This window comes from Chiloscyllium plagiosum, chromosome 30 (assembly GCF_004010195.1).
Source record: "Chiloscyllium plagiosum isolate BGI_BamShark_2017 chromosome 30, ASM401019v2, whole genome shotgun sequence".
Classification (NCBI taxonomy): domain Eukaryota; kingdom Metazoa; phylum Chordata; class Chondrichthyes; order Orectolobiformes; family Hemiscylliidae; genus Chiloscyllium; species Chiloscyllium plagiosum.
The window spans coordinates 14521742-14533646 of NC_057739.1; the positions used below are offsets into that span (position 1 = coordinate 14521742).

At 41.3% G+C, this 11905-nt stretch overlaps 1 long non-coding RNA gene across 1 annotated transcript in view; it reads right to left on the bottom strand.

Annotated features, from left to right (window-relative positions):
• The window catches only part of LOC122564654, a 36315-nt gene extending 28492 nt beyond the window's left edge, over positions 1-7823 (bottom strand). The window contains exon 1 of the long non-coding RNA XR_006315954.1: positions 7762-7823. This is a non-coding gene — a long non-coding RNA (uncharacterized LOC122564654). The remainder of the gene's footprint in view (positions 1-7761) is intronic.
• Positions 7824-11905: the final 4082 nt, after the last annotated feature.

Below are 11905 nucleotides of genomic sequence, written 5' to 3' on the forward strand. Positions count from 1 at the left end.
AGCTTCTATCACCCTCTCAGCCTCTCGAATAATTCTCAGTTCATCCAACTCCAGTTCCAGTTCCCTAACTCGTTCTGTGAGGAGCAGGATCTGACTGCATTTCCTGCAGATGAAGTCGGCAGGAGTATCGGTGGTCACCCCTACCTCGAACATCCTGCAGGAGGAACATTCCACTGCCTGCGCTGCCATTACTCTACACCTCGTCTCAGAAAACAAGAACACTGAGAAACAAGAGATCTGTCAGTTTTTGAATGTTTGCTGTTCAGCTCCTCCCAGTGATAATATCAAATAGTGAGAGCTTCAGAGTATTTTCGGAGTATTTTCTTTTCTCGTCCTGAGAATTTTGGGTATTTGAGAGGTGAAGAAACAGGATTTAGAGGGGATAACTTCTCTTCAGACATTTAGTCACAATGTGTTTTCAACCATTTGCAGGCGTTTTGCCTGAACATTTACAGAGCTGACTTCAAGAAGACACTCAATGAGTCCACAGAATGAGGCAGAAGCATTCCTGGTGGAATTTCTCGTGCTCTGAGGTGTCACTGATACACAGTCCGTACAGAATGTGATGATGATAACTACTCCATACACTTGCGTCACGATCTTCCATCTTAGAGTTAAAGTAAGATGGTGGGCATCTTTGATGGCATCACATCTGCCATGGGCAGTGACAAGTTCTCTGGAGTAACTGTCCACTCTTGAGCTCCTTTCATATGCAACAGAGTTTGGTGACTTAAACAGTGCGAAGCTGCCGGCCACAGGTTATCACACCATCAGACATCTGCTGGAATCGGAGATTCCGGTGCCATTTTAAAAGGCACCCCTTCACTCGCTGTAAACTAGAAACTCCACAACAGGTGGACTTTGATTCAACTTCCCAAAGATGGCTGCAAAGATGATTCCTTGCTTCACAGCTTCTGCATTGAACTTTAGGCCAGAAAAGAGGTCCTTTTCCCTTCCCATTGGTCCCAAGTGACCTGGCCCTGAGGTCAGTGCTTCAAGCGGGCATAAAAGACATGGGATAAAATGGGATGCTGGAAATCTGAAACAAGTAAAAGGCACGGTGGCACAGTGGTTAGCACTGCTGCCTCACAGCGCCAGAGACCCGGGTTCAATTCCCGCCTCAGGCGACTGACTGTGTGGAGTTTGCACGTTCTCCCCGTGTCTGCGTGGGTTTCCTCCGGGTGCTCCGGTTTCCTCCCACAGTCCAAAGATGTGCAGGTCAGGTGAATTGGCCATGCTAAATTGCCCGTAGTGTTAGGTAAGGGGTAAATGTAGGGGTATGGGTGGGTTGCGCTTCGGCGGGGCGGTGTGGACTTGTTGGGCCGAAGGGCCTGTTTCCACACTGTATGTAATCTAAAAAAAAAAAAAATTGCTGGGTAAGCTCAGCAAGTCTGGCAGCACCTGGAGAGTGAAAGTGGAGTTAATGTTTTGAATCCAGTGACCCTTCTTCAGAACTGACAAAGTGCTACTATTCAAGTACATAATTGTTTTTTGCCATGAAGTTTCTGAAACATTATTTCACTTGATTGAGTCAAGGTTAATTGGGAAGGCCAAGCTAATTTCAGCACGTTGTTGCATTAATGCAATGCATTAGTATGTAGATAGGCCTCCGTCTACCTGCTGCTATGGTATTCAACTTGCCAGTTAGGGTAGCACTTAGAAGTTCATCTTGATGGGGAGAACCTGATTTTTGCCTCTTACCTGATCACGCACCATCTATTATTCTTGCTATCTCAGGGAGTGAAAAAATGCACCCTAGGAATTTTCTTGACTTGCCATCATTTGTCATCAAATACTCCTCTCTGGTGTATGTGATGGAAGCCTGAGCTAGCACAATTAAATTGGTGTTGGATCTCCTCCATAATGTTGAGAGATGACGGTAAAAGATGTAGAAAATGCCCAACATAAGCCAGAGCCTCTCCGTTGTTGGATTTTTGACTTGAACAGGTCTAAGTTTGTGATTTTTGAGAAGATTTGTAGCTCAGGTTGAGGTTGAGGTTGTAAGTTTGCTTGCTGAGCTGGAAGGTTTATTCTCAGACATTTCATCACCATGCTAGGTAACATCATCAGTGAGCTTCCGGTGAAGCACTGGTGTTCAGTACCACTTTCTATTAATGTGTCTTGGTCTGTTAAGGTGGGTGATATCATTTTTGGTTGTTTTCCTCAGAGGTTGGGGTCCAAATCGATGTGTTTATTTATAGAGTTCTGATTTAAATGGGCCACAACACACTGCAGCACCCAGGAACTACAAGTGGCAGAAGAAAAGTACTTATACAGTGTATTCAAGAACAACGGGTACCTGATAAACACAGTCCACTGATTCTTAAACAACAAACCCAAACAAGTAGACACAACACATTCAGAAATGCTAGGCACACTACCATACATCAATGACATCTTGGAGCTGACTACCAGACTACTCCAACCCTTTGCATCATGGTAGCCCACAAACCTAACAGCACACTAAAACAGCTACTGATAAACCTAAAGGACCCTGTACCAGCAACCAGCAAAACAAATGTCATTTACAAAATGCCCTGCAAGGACTGTAACATACATTACATCAGACAGACAGGCAGGAAACTAGCCACCAGGATACACGATCACCAATTAGCCACCAAAGGACATGACCAGCTATCACTAGTATTCTTATGTACAGATGAAGAGGGACACCACTTCGATTGGGACAACACATCCATCCTAGGACAGGCTAAACAGAGACATGCATGGAAATTACTAGAAGCCTGGCATTCAATCTGGAACTCCATCAATAAACACATCGATTTGGATGCCATTCTGAGAAAAAGAATTGGAAATTATATCACCCAACCATAACAGACCAAGACACATAAATAGAAAGCAGGACGGACACCAGCTCTTCACCAGACGCTCATTGATGATGTTACCTAGCATGGTGACAAAATGTCTGAAAACAAATCTACCAGCTCAGGGAGCAAACTTACAACCTGAAGTGTAAATTCAATGAATCACTATAATGTGGAAGTAGGCCATTCAGGCCACACTGGCATTCTGAAGAGCATCCCATCCAGACCCACACCCCTATCCTGCAACACTGCATTTCCCATGGCTAAACCACCTAGCCTGGACACTACGAGCAATTTATTATAGCCAAAAGACCTAATCTGCATATGTTTGGACTGTGGGAGGAAACCGGAGCACCTGAAGGAAACTCACTCAGACACAGGGAGTATGTGCAAACTCCACATAGCCCAAGGGTGGAATCAAACGAGTGTCCCTGGTGCTGTCAGGCAGCCGTGCTAACCAATGACCCACCATGACATGAGATTGTCTGAAGCATTATTCAAGAACAGATGAAGTCCTTGTATACAGAACTGAAGAGACTGATAGTGGTTTTCAAATGTGGTGCCGAGTTAGAACAGACTCTGCAGTCATCCGCGTTTTGTACACCATGTAGGTCTGTGGTAGTCAGTTTAGTTTTGACACAGATGTGAATGAAGTGGAAGAGTTTTCCATTGAGGCAATATTTTGAGACTCACACAGGATAGCAATCCTTAAAAGTTCATATGTGGGATGTGGGCGTCTCTGGATGGGCCAACATTCATTACCCTTCCCGAGTTGCCCTTGAGAAGATGGTGGTGAGCACCTTTTCGTAGTACTCAATTAATTCAAAAATTGATTCAGAATAAGTGAATAACCATTATCAGCTCAATTATAAATCAAACAGGTGATATCACACAGCCTTGGTTGATGCCAGGCCAGATTTTGAAGGATCATAAGCCACCATTTCTGCTAGCTTCAGTGCGATAACACCATCAGACACATGTTACCTTCTTCTCACTTGACAGCATTTCACAAGGGCCCCCTTGTGCACTCCTCCTCCCTGTACCACATGACACATTCCCATCACAGAAGGTGCAATATTTGTCTAATTACCTCCTCCCTATCCAATGCTGCAGTCCCACCTTCCAGATAAAGCAGAGATTTGCCTGCACTTCATTCATCCTCGTGTACAGTATTCACTGCTCACAACATGGTCTCCTTTACACAGACAAGGTGAAACTTAGACTGGGCAACTGCTTTGCAGAACACCTGCGTTCTCTCCTTAACACAGGAAGACACAGGAAAATGATCCTGAGCTTGCAAAACCTACCACTTCAACACACCATCCTGCCCACCATCTCTGTCTCGGACTTGTTGCAGTGCTCCAACAAAACTCAGCACAGTAGGAAGAACAACACCTCATTTTTCACTTGGGCACCCTGCAGCCTCAATATCAAGTTCAATAATTTTAGGGCCTGAACACCTTTCTCCGTGCCATTTACCTACCTTCACACCCCAGGCCCTTTCATGACGTCGGCTGTTTTCAGCACAGCCAACTCATTTGGGTCCCTTTTGTTCCCCATTATCCCTGGCATGCTATCATCCACCCCCTTTTGTCTGCCTGTCATTCTCTATCTCTGGACTTCATCTCTTCCTACCCCCTCACTCCTTTTCACCCCACTCTGTCTTCAGCATATGTGCCACGTTTTCCTAGCTACAATTAGGTCCATAGAAAGGTCACTGAACTCAGAACATTAAACTCTGCCTTCGCTCCACAGATACTGCTGGATCTTCCGAGATTGTGCAGCATTTTTCTGTCTTCGTTTCAGATTTTGATGTTTCTTGGTCTTCCATTTAAGGCAGTTCCAGAGTCACCATCGTGCAGCAGGTGCAGGATTGTAATGAGGTTTGTTGGATATCCGAATCTCTGGAGAACAATCCACAGATCCTCAGCAGCCAATGAATTAAACGCCTTTGTCAAGTTGATTGACGCAATGAAGAGTCCCAGGCATTGCTCTGAACTCTTTTATTGGATTTTCCTGGTAACAAAGAGAATGTCAGACTTTCTTTTGGAAAATCTAAAGTCACATTGTGTCTCTAGTGGAGATTTCCTCAGCTACAACAAGCAATTCAGGAGAATGTGTCTCAGAACTTTCAATGCTATGCAAAACAGGGAAATACCTCGAGGCTTTTAAAATGTAATTACAACTGTCAATTTTTGAAGTCATGATGGGGAGCTTTTTTTCCCTCCCAAATACACAACTTGATATGTTGTGAGCAGAATCACACCAGGTTTGAAGGCCTCAACTGTAGTACAATCAAGGCCGAACTCTTTGTCATCTTCCATCTGTTTCATTGTTCATTGCAGCTCTCCCATTAATGGAGGTCCACCCATGGATTCTACCAGAGGGCGCTGGGGAAGAGCCTGGGGAGTATCAGTTGTCACTGTGCATTCTCAGATGAAGACTAGGCAGGAATCTTCGAACATTCCAAATTGTAAAATTTTGAGGTTTCTCCTTCTGACTGCAAAGGTAATGATCCTGTGGAGTGTTTCTCCGGCCAGTGGAACAGTCCCATCTTTCAGACACTTTTTTTGAGGATACCCTGAAGAGGAAAGTTCAGTCACAGATGCTGCTGGACAAAGATATCTCTGCCTCAATGTTGGTGTTCATGTCTGTCCACAACCTTGATGAGAGTCTCCCATGTTCACAGCTAATTCTCCATCAGCATGTTACTTGGAAAATAGATCATGGCAGAAACCTGTGTGTGACTTTGTGAACTTGTGGGGGACATCATTGTCCAAAGATCTTGACAGGTTGGTTGTCAGTATTCGGTGAATTGTCGTGCCATGCTGACAGAGACCATCTTGCCACAGTAACCCTCATCTGTCTTTGCAGTCAGAGTGATGCAGAGCCTTTCATTGCCTGTACTCTTGTTAAGGATTTTCTTGAACCCAATTTTGGCTGGCAACTCACCCTAATCTTGTTAACATATGTGGCCCTAGTAGGAACAAGAGCTCCTGAAAGCATTGCTCAAGTCATTGTCTGACTACACATCCTCTCCATCACAGTAAGATGACAATCTATGGAGGGTTATGGCTCTTATTCCTGGTTTGACAGAGTTAAAAACTTTAGCCTTAATTTTCACAGCAATGCAAGGACTCTGTTGATATTAAAAGAATGGCCAAATTCCTGCTTACATTCCTGGCATCCTTAATGTTTGATGGAGAAGGATGTGGATATAAATAGTGAGCCTGACCTTGTTACTACAGTTGGCCAGCTTCATTGTGGAGGCAGTTATCTTCTGGACCTCTCCAACTTTTTGTGAAATTGAACTAGCTTCTCCATAACTCATAGTTCACAGATCTGAGGAGTCATGAACTATTGTCTGGATCAGTGAACTTTTCGAAAGATGCACACAAAATACATTATCCATGACTCTGCAATGCCCATTGACCTCTCCAATAATGTCTCGTGTCCTCCATGTTAATTCATGACATTTCCATATTTGGTATATGTTCATACAGAGAAAGTAACTCTTTAGTAACAATGATATTTGTCGCACAGCCTATAAAAACATGCACTTAGAATTTGTCAGTCAACCAGACCTTTGAGGTATTACTGAAAATAACATAACACAATGTATATCTGTTACTATTCTCCCCAGCGGTGTCAACAAAGTTATTATTTTTTTGGGAATCTGGACTGTCACCTAAGCCTCATGAGGCACACTTGGCTGAGAACCCAAACTCCTATAAAAAGAATCACTTACTGTGTTGATAAAGCTGAGGAGAATACTGATGGCTTTCTGATGGTACATGTAACTTCGCTGTAATCTAATTTGTTAATACTTCAATGTCTATTTTACACAAGATGAAAAGCTGTCAAGCATTAATAACTACCACTATTGATACTTTAAAGGTTTGTTTGATTGACATCTGTAGAGAGATGTAACAACAGCAGTTTTATTATTTTACAAACCACATCATTGTTATGAGAGTTCATTGGTTCTGTAGGTAATTAGGACTGGACGTTCACTGAATTTGCATGGTGGTGATGAGGGGTCATTGAGGTCAACAGGGCAGCATGCATTGGCATAGAGGCTGCACAGGGTTCAGGTGAGAGTGATAGGATAAGAAAAGTAAAGGCTACATGGCTTCAAATGTAAGCAAACAAATGGGTCCAATTTTCAGAGCACCAAGATATGCCTTTTAACCAGCCCCACTTTTGTAATTGGCTGCCAATGTGTTCACCCCCAATATGCACCTGGAGCATGGCTGACTACATTGTGAATCTGCCCCACTCACTCACTGGAGCAGCCCATTTCTATGAAGTTGGGTGTGGTGATCAAGGAAATTTGTCAACTCAAGATATCCACCTCATTGGCAAAAATCCTGGTTACTTTTTTTATGCTAACACTATCAACTATTGCATACCATTAAAAATTAAAAATCACCCTTTGTTTTTTCTCTTCTGGAGCAATGATCTGCAACCTGATTGATTTGTTCGAGAGTAGATTGGCACCATCTTAGTTTCAACAGAGAAACTAACTGCTATTTGTTTCTACATTACATCACTTTTCAGTAAATGTAGTGCACATATGGGTACTTAAACAATACATGTGTATAATAATTAACATGTCATGGTAAATACGTATTTGAATATAATTTTATGCACATATAGAGATTATGTTCCGAGGCCTCTGCAGAGGTGTCTCATTTCTATTCTTGCAGTGACGTGTAAAACAGTCTATAGAGAAGTAGTATCAAAGTTTCAATTGTTTGCTGAACTCTACAGAGAATTAGTTGAAATGACTAGGTACCCAAAATATAATAAAGCTGCCAAAATATCATCTGATAGGGATGTTGGATGATACAGTTTTCTTGAGCAGGCACGAGAGGAGATAGAAGAAAAGGTCACCAAACTAACAGCACAAAAGCACAGGAGAGGGAATTGATACCTTTAACAGCAGCATCACTAAAGGCTTTGTTGATCTTCTGAATCAAACGAAGGAGGCTCTTCTATCAATAAACCAGAAAAGACCCCTCTTCAAAGATTGAATCCTATTTTTGCAATATTCCACTGAGATGAATCCATTGACCATCACATTATTTCAATACACTAAAGAGCACTAACAACAGAGGGAAAAGGATAAGAACAGACAAATTCACAGAGACAGGTAACTGTCATGCTTAGAAATAAGTCTCTGAGCTAGACTGTTCTGCATACCGTGAAGAGAGCTAAAGCATCTTTGAAATACTGCGAGATTATATACTGAACGGAATTCAATTGAACAGTATTGAACAGAAATCTAAAGTGTTATAAACTGCACAAGTGTGTTGCTATTTACCTGCATGAATTCAGAGTCTGAAAAATGTGTTGCTGGAAAAGCGCAGCAGGTCAGGCAGCATCCAAGGAGCAGAAGAATTGACATTTCGGGCATAAGGCCTTCTTCAGGTTCCTAAAGAAGGGCTTATACCCGAAACATCGGTTCTCCTGCTCCTTGGATGCTGCCTGACCTGCTGCACTTTTCCAGCAACACATTTTTCAGTTCTGATCTCCAGCATCTGCAGTCCTCACTTTCTCGTCCTGAATTCAGTGTCTGTCAGTTTTTAAAGCTAGCATGCATTTAATATGTTGAATGTTAATGTGGTTCCAAGTAAATCTCAAAAACTTTGCTCTATTTGGCCATCAAAAAATGATCTTTTAAATGTAACTTTCAATAATGGTAATCCAATATCTTAGAAGGTGCTCCCTGCTAAACAAGGAAAGCGGAGAGAAAGAAGAAATATGAAAAATTAAAAAAAAACATTTTAAATTCAGAGGGAGGAAACTGAAAGATACAATAGATGGGAAAGTGAGGGCTGGGAGCGAATGTTGAATTAACATAAAAACAAAGAAAATAATGGAAAAGCTACATCACATGAACAGGTGCAGGAAGCTGATTCAACAGGAACAGCATTCGGAAGGGAATTGGGAAAGTACATGAAAGAACAGAGTTATAAGGATTTGGGAACATATCAAGAGGAATGAATTGGATCAGTCTACTAAAGTATCATTTTGATTCACTGAATGGCTACCTTCTGACCCATCAATGTCTCTGCATCTCCACAAGTACAGTCTTGTCTTCTCCAGTCAGGATGTAGAATTAATTGTCCAATTAATCCCTTAATTGTTTCTACCACGTTTGAGTTTGAGCCTCAGTTCTATTTATAGAGTGCCTCAAAAACTTTTTTAAAAATCCCTTTGATAATGACTTCACAAATTGAGAGTCTGTTGGAAATGTAATTAACATGCTATCAGACTTCAGGCATCAACAAGGAATATCATATAATGAAGGTCCAAATAACAGCGCATACTTTAGAAATTAATTAAGTGACAGAAACATAAATGGCATGTGGAGGTGCAACTGGAAGACTCTTAAGAACCAAAGTTAAATGCCCTGGAAGGAAAAACAAACATAGGTATGACATGAGAAAATGTAAGTTAATCTAGTTATTTTGCAAGTTCAATTTGTATTAAATGGATTAATATAACACTAGAACTGCAGTAAAATGAACAAGTAGTGTTTACAGTGCACGCTTGTTTACATGTTCCAGCCCATCAGATTCCTCAAGTGTTTCATTGTTTCTCAAGTCATAGCCAGAAATTCAAAGATTAAGGGTGACGTCTAAGATTACTGTGTCATTTCACTCCCCCAATCAATAATTTTAATCTTGAAACTCAGTCTTGCTTTGTTACTTCATTTTTCTGCCAATCAGCTGCATCTCACCAAAGATGCTGGTTTATTCACTTGCAGTGGACGTCCAACATGGATTATTGCTTGTTGCTGTGACTGTTTCGGATGCCATTCACATCTTGCTGTTTTGATGGAGCTATAAAGCTTAAAATGAATCATTTTGCTGATACTGTACTGAATGACAGAATCATTTATCTGGCAATATCTTTTTATAAGAGAGGCATTATTTCATGATTTTTGTTTTGCTGTGTACAATTTTCTATATTTTAACACATGAACTTACCTACTCAGTCATTGGACCATTCATTTGAAAGTCATGAGACTTTCTTCAGAAACAATGTGCAATGTACACTTAATTCTTAAAATTTATTAATTTCAAAATGAGCAAGCAGAAAAGAACATAAGAACTAACAGCAGGAGTAGGCCACCTGACCCTTCGAGCCTGCTTGGGAATCTTTTGATTTGTCTTAATACGAAATGGCAAAAAGGAATTTTTTTTCTCTACCTGACGCATTTTGAGCTAAAATATAATCTGTTTAAATTCATCAGTCGATAATAGTTAAAATATCAGGCTACCTGAAGAAATTTGTTGCATTTGGAATGCTTAAATGTTAATCAGAAATCCTGACAGAATTTCACTTGCATTGAGACATTATGGGAAATTGTGTTTAATGCTCTTACTTAAAATGTGGGATTGTCCTGAAGCTTATTATAATATAGCTGTGGGTAAAAGAAGTATTGTTATCAAACTTTTCAGTGACATAAGCTTTTATTGATAACTACTTAAGATCTCAACCTATGCAAGTTAACAGGAAACAATGGATTCACCTCACATTGAGTGTGAAACACAATTTGAAACTCAAAAGTAAAACTGAGGGTAAAATTTGATCAAAATAATTAGAAGTTTTCAAACAATTTGGTCCACTTCACAAACATTTTGGACTTTGACCAAATTTATACAAGGGAATCAGGTTGGATATTTTTGCAGGTCTCAAAGAAAAGAAATAAATAAACAGGAAAAAAGTTTGAAATAGGTTTTAAATCTCTGCTTAACTTTAAAAATAAATGTATATGATTTGGGGATTGAGATAATTTAAGATGAGTGGAATAAGTAAGACACATAGATCTAAAAGTAGTAATGTTATGTATGCAAAGTAAGTGTTGCACTTACCTGGACGATGAATGATGTTGCTAACAAGACTCATGGGCGGCACGTTGGCACAGTGGTTAGCACTGCTGCCTCACAGCGCCAGAGACCCGGGTTCAATTCCCGCCTCAGGCGACTGACTGTGTGGAGTTTGCACATTCTCCCCATGTCTGCGTGGGTTTCCTCCGGGTGCTCCGGTTTCCTCCCACAGTCCAAAGATGTGCAGGGTAGGTGAATTGGCCATGCTAAATTGCCAGTAGTGTTAGGTAAGGGGTAAATGTAGGGGTATGGGTGGGTTGCGCTTCGGCGGGGCGGTGTGGACTTGTTGGGCCGAAGGGCCTGTTTCCACACTGTAAGTAATCTAATCTAAAGACTGGGATTTATTTTGCATCTCAATTTATCTTTGAGAAGATGTTGAAGGCACTCACATTGTAGTTACATAGGATGTTCTGGGATTTTGAACTGCCAGTAATGAAGGAACTGCATATAATGAGACAGTAATAATCATAGAATCCCTACAGTGTGGAAGCAGTCATTTGGCCTATCGAGTCCACATCAGTTCTCTGAAAAGCATCCCACTCAGAACCACTCCCTAACCTATCCCTGTAACCCTGCATTCCCCATGGCTAATCCACTCAACCTACACATCCCTGAACACAATAGGCAATTTAGCTTGGGCAATCGACCTAACCTGCACATCTTTGGACTATAGGAGGAAACAAGAGCCCCCAGAGCAAACCCACGCAGACCTGTGGAGAATGTGCAAACTCCAGACAGACAGTCGCCAGAGGGTGGAATCGAGCCCGAGTCCTTGGTGCTATGAGTCACTGTACCACCCACAATCATTGAAAGTGATGCTGAGAATCTTAACTGACTGTGGGAAGATATATTCATCAATGTGCCACTCAATAATGCTTCAACTGCTGCTTCAATGCTTTTGGGAAGGCAGAAAAAAAAATCAGAAAATTATGAGCAGTGTGCTCCTATGATTCTAATTTGGCAGCTAAGGCAGCAATGCAAAGTTGCTAAATTCTATCCACTCTATTTTCATACATGCTTTTTTATGGCTATATCAGTGCTTCTGGATGTAAGTGTTAAACAACATTGTTCCTCAAGGCCCACACTTCGAATTTTAACATCAACTCCAACACTCTCTCCTTCAATTATAAGCCACAGTATCACTGAAGAAAGAAACCCATATTTTATTCATGGATTACC